This window comes from Perca flavescens, chromosome 17 (assembly GCF_004354835.1).
Source record: "Perca flavescens isolate YP-PL-M2 chromosome 17, PFLA_1.0, whole genome shotgun sequence".
NCBI classification, from domain to species: domain Eukaryota; kingdom Metazoa; phylum Chordata; class Actinopteri; order Perciformes; family Percidae; genus Perca; species Perca flavescens.
In genome coordinates this window covers 12,068,553-12,074,109 of record NC_041347.1, presented here as the reverse complement: position 1 = coordinate 12,074,109, position 5,557 = coordinate 12,068,553, and positions in this window count along the sequence as shown.

Genomic DNA, 5,557 nt, shown 5'->3' with positions numbered 1-5,557 from the left:
TCACCTCACAACAAAAGTGTTCCAAGTTTGAACCCGCCAACCTTTCTGTGTTGAGTTTGCATGTTCTCCCGGTGTCAGCGTTGGTTTTCCCCCTTCCAGCGTCCTCCTGTGTCAGCGCTGTGATTGACTGGCGACCTGTCCAGGGTGCACCCCGCCCAATGTCAGCTGGGATCGGCTCCAGACCCCCAGGCCCCTCTAAGGTTAAGCGCTTACAGATAATGGATGTGACCCCTTTCACATTTGTAATGTGAAAGGGGTGGTCCGTAATGATGAACCCAAGGAGAATTTTCACAAATGCAGGTTTATGGACCGGGATTGACTGTATTCTGGTTTGGGATGTGACCCATGTGGGTTTTTGAGGGGCCAATGCTAATAATGCTGGTTTTACACTGAAGTTGCATATTGAATTAATAGTGTTTTATTTAGAATTTGTTTGTAATGAAACCCTTTTAGGTCAGGTAGCAGCTCCTTAAAGCGATACTCCACCTAAAATCAATCTTTACTATCAGACACTGAACCCCCTCAGGCTTTAAGGTGGCTATACAAGTTTGTAGTTTGCTCCTTCATGAAGAAAAGCAGCTCTGTTCATCTTAAATTTATATCACTTGCAATGGATTCTAATAGGGACACATTTTCACAATGTGAATTTTCCCTTTTAACCCTGCAGCATAGTCCACTCTTTTAGTGACATTGTGTACAGTATGCTTAGAATAGTTCCAGTCATCATTTTTTTCGAAATATGGCTAAAAGCATAGTTTCTTTGCAACTATTATAGTAGTAGATATAGGGTGACGTATCACTTGTTAACTTAATGCACCAATGGAGAGTATGGAAAACACAGAGATAGTGTACATTGCTGGCTTTAAAAGTAATGTATTTACAACTAAACATGCTAATTTGAACAACTAAATAAAATGCCATTGCTGGTTGTATCTAGACTGCTTCTATGGACTTCTATAGAAACTCCATTCCACTGACTGCTTCATATATTTAATAATTAATAATACGGGACCAATATATCATCAGTGTAGGGGCCACGTGTTTGATTTTTCTATCTACTTTCAGTAATACTCACATGTCCCTATCCTGCCATATTTTATTTTAAATACTTCCTCTGCTGACCTCTGTGACCTGATATTAATGTTATCAATGTAGGTATTTTACATAGGCCTAATAGATTACTGTGCTGACCCTTGGTTGACATCTGATTTATGTTGCCTATCTAGTTGAAAGGGGTCACTGTCTGGATCTGATACTGCAGAATTAAAATGTCTTAAAGTAACAATATATCCTCTTGATGTGAAAGTACTCAGTTAAAATAGTTTTCAGTCACACGACATTCAGTATATTTGAAAAGATCCAATCACAATATTTATAGCACTTTAGCTTTGAGACGTGCAACATTGTAATACATGTGTCAAGAGCAGCTATATGGGCCCCCTTAAACTTTCCTATCCTTTTCAGCACTAACACACTAACGCTAACAATGGATGGAGAGCAGCCCAAGGACATTAGTGCCATTTGGAATTAAAAATGGAAGCAGGATGAAATAGAGAGGAAGAAATGGAGAATGACAGAGAAAGCAGATAGCGATGTGAGTATTCCTGTAGGGGAGGATGTATATCTATAAAAAAAATGCAGGCTGTAACACACATCTGAGAATAGATGCCCGTTGGAATATGCAGCGCCTCTCCACCAACAACACAAAGTAGTTGTGAAATGTTTTGCAGTTTGAATGCTTGCCCCTGGATGAATTATTAATAATTTTGTACAGCTTCAAATGTTTGGAATCACAGCTGCCTACATCTGTTTGACAATCATCCAGCATCAATTATCCAAATAAAATGGAAGTGGTAAACCCAGATAAGCAAACTCACTTCTACAGGGCACAAGATAAATTCAAATGGAAGCATCAATATTAATCACAGAGTTTGAGAGCGGATTAAAGCTGCATATTGTGTCATGACACCAAGTAAATTACAGCAGTCAAGTTATAAAGAAATAAAAAAAATGTGTCTGTGTGTTTGCTGAGGTATTGTTCTGGACAGTGGATGTATTAAACTGACTTTAGATCTGTGTGATGTTTGGAGATTGATGCTCACTGACACGAGGACTCCGTATGTTTACTGAATAGCCGGTTTTAATATCCTGCTTTGAGTTCAGGCAGAAACTTTGGTTGGCAAGGCAATCTCAAGCACTGAATTTTGTTTGGAAGTATTTTTTTCTTTGTGACACAAAACAAACTTCAATCTCAATAAAAAAAATAATCTATATCTAGGACCTCAAATAGTATTTTTTTTTTTTAAATCGCCTATGGCTTCAAACCAACTTTATTTAGGCTCACTTATTTAGTCAAGTTTAATTTAATCATCCTGGTCATGTTTTTTTTGTCCTGCAGTGGTTCCTCTGCCTATGTTAGTTTGCTCCAATAAACTTCCACAACTGTGCGAATAGCCGCAGGGGCACTAAGATGCAAGAAACGCTGACTGTTCAAATCATCTGTTAAAACTGCGATGGTGGATACCTCCTCAGTCAACAGGGGAATCAGAAACGTGCCTAGTGTATCTCAATTGATTAGAGTGGCGCTTAACATTTATGGTTAAGTCCACTACATGCATCCCACCCTATGTCAAATACCCAAATGCATATCCTAAATCATCTTAAATCCCACTTAACCTCAGTTTAACCTCATGATCACGTATTTCATGTGTTGTAAGCTGGTTGTTGCATGTCACACTTGCATATTAATCCATGTACTGTATATATGGATAATTTCTTGTATCGCCAAGGCCTAACTATCTTTTAATCGAGGGCATACTCCTAAAGAAAACGCAATCACGTATTACGTATAACATTCAAGAGAGACCTATTACAGAATTGAAATACACATCAAAAGGTGAGCAACAAACAAAACAAAAAGATGAAAGAAAATGTGCATGCCATTCCAAAAGTTATCCTAAAATAGACAGCAGATACCATATGTTCACTAGGGCTGTCAACGAATATTCTAAATTCGAATATATATTCGAATAGTTTTAAAAAAACGAATTTCGAAGGTGAAAATTAATATTCGAATTTATAAAAAAAAAAAAAGTGGAAAAAAAGGCTCGCGGTAGCAGAGGCTGTCTGGCTGTCTGCTTTGCTAGCGCGCCTGAATGCCGTTACATACTGGACGCAGCCCAGCTGGCGCATACAAATGTGACATCATGAGATCGCGGTGACTATTTATACCCGCGCTGGTGATCGCGACACTAGCTGCAGTCTTTTCCTGAACAGCGGTGGCGCTAATGAGCAAAGGCTACCGACGCTGCCCTTTCTACAGACTAGAAGAAAAAGAAAAAGGTAAACAACGGCAGAACTGGCAGCAGCATTACCGTCAATGCTTTGATGTGATTCACCGACCTAGCTGCTTCGTCGGATTGAGCCTTTCATTCACCATAAAAGAACTCATCTTAACCCGGTAATTTTACCAGAGAGACCAGAGTCACTCTGAGAGTCCTGGCATCCGGTTGTTGGCCAACTCATTAAGGCCTCCTGTTTACGCTTTGTCGTGTCGCGACCTCGGCTCGGCCGGATATTGCATCATTTTGACGTCACAATGTCGCGTGCCACCTTGATGCATGCGCAACCAGATGTTCGAATAGTTCGAATATTCAGTGTTATTTTAGAGGGAATATTCGAACGTCATTTTTGAGCAATTTTGACAGCCCTAATGTTCACATGAAACTCCTTTAACATTAGATCAACATCTGGAGATACAGAGCTTTGTCAAAGCATTAGAATTAGGACGGGCAGCTACTCCTGAATTTATAAGCATTTAGTTTGGTTTTGACACGTTACTTTATTCAGTTTGATCTCGCCACGAGACTGGTCAGTGTCCAATATAACCTGAATAATAAGCTTCCCTCTCGCTTCTTGTATGATTCCCCAAATTCAGCAGGATCTCAAACCATGTTATGAAGGTTATTCTATGTTCTTCTTTGTTTGATTCATGATTTTATGCTTTAAGTTGAATGTGTTCTTACTGTATCATAGTTGAATTTAAATGGACCTTTTAATAAAGTCTTTAGTTTGTGGGAGCTCAGTGTGGATCTCATCACAAACATCCATAAGCTGCTTAGCATCATAACATGCATATAGGAGACTGTGTGTACTGTATGCCTATATGTGTGTCTAGAGGGGGCATGGCTCTATGTACTGGAATGTAAGTTGGTCCACCACTTTGCACCAGACTGAAACGAAATGTCTTCTGCTCATGATGATGATGGAGCTTTTCATCAGGTAAATATTTCAATTTGTCAAATACTTTGTTTTGGGACCAAATATTTGGAAAACTAATGGCATTCCCATCTAGGGCTGGGTATCGTTAGCAATACCGTGACTTCAATACTGGTTCCTGAAGAACATTTTTTTTATACACCAATTTTATAAAATAATTTTTAACAAAAATAAAATTACACATTACAGCACAAATCTTTTTATGTATTTTTCAGCTTGTTTGGTCTATGAAGTGTCAGAAAATTGTGAAAAATGTCGATCATTGTTTTCCCAAGCCCAAGATGACATCCTCAAATGTCTTGTTTTGTCCACAACTTAAAAATATTCGGTAACACTTTACTTGAAGGTATCTACATAAGAGTGACATGACACTGTCATGACATATGAACCCTAACCCTAACCATTACTTGTCATGACAAAAAACAGAATGACAATAAAAGAAGCGTTATGTCATAAACGTTTGACTTGTTTATAATGTTTATGACATGTTCATGACAGTGTCATGTCACTCTTATGTAGATACCTTCAAGTAAAGTGTAACCAAATATTCAGTTAAATGTCATAAAGGAGTAAAGAAACTATAAAATATTCACATTTAAGAAGCTGGAATCAGAAAGATATTTATTTCATAAAAAACTGATTAATCTATCAAATTAAAATAGTTGGCAATTCATTTAATAATTGACAACTAATCGATTAATTAATATCTTTAAGGAATTAATTAATACATCTTTGCAGCTCTATAGTACTGTCACTGTGGGACTGTTAGCATACTTTAAAAGACACAAACTGCCTTGACCTTGTCCAGTCTGGAACATCCCATAATATTATAAATTAAGACCACAACCGTTGCAAGGGCAAAACAAGCAAACATGCAGTGGCACTATGAGTTGAGGTCTTTGAGGTTTATTAATATACAGCTGGCAGATTAATAATATAGCGCTGGCAGAGGGACAGAGGCGGGAGCTGCCATATCCTGCTCTGCAGTCGGTCCACTGCAGAGCCATGAGGTCACTTTGTTGTGTCTCCCCAGGAGGTTTCCAAAAGCAGCCATTCTTCCCGCAGTGTAGGAAATGAACTTGAGGAGCCCTTTGTAAACACTCAAGGGAATCTGTCTATGTGTGACCTCGAAGTCATGGATGCGGTGCAACTGAACTCCCCCCCCCCCACACCCCTACCTTGAAAGTATTGCATCACATTTGTTTTCCCATTTCTGTTCTTTGTTATTTTTTGTTGTATTGTTTTGTATATCTTCCACTGGGCTTAATTTATTACAAAG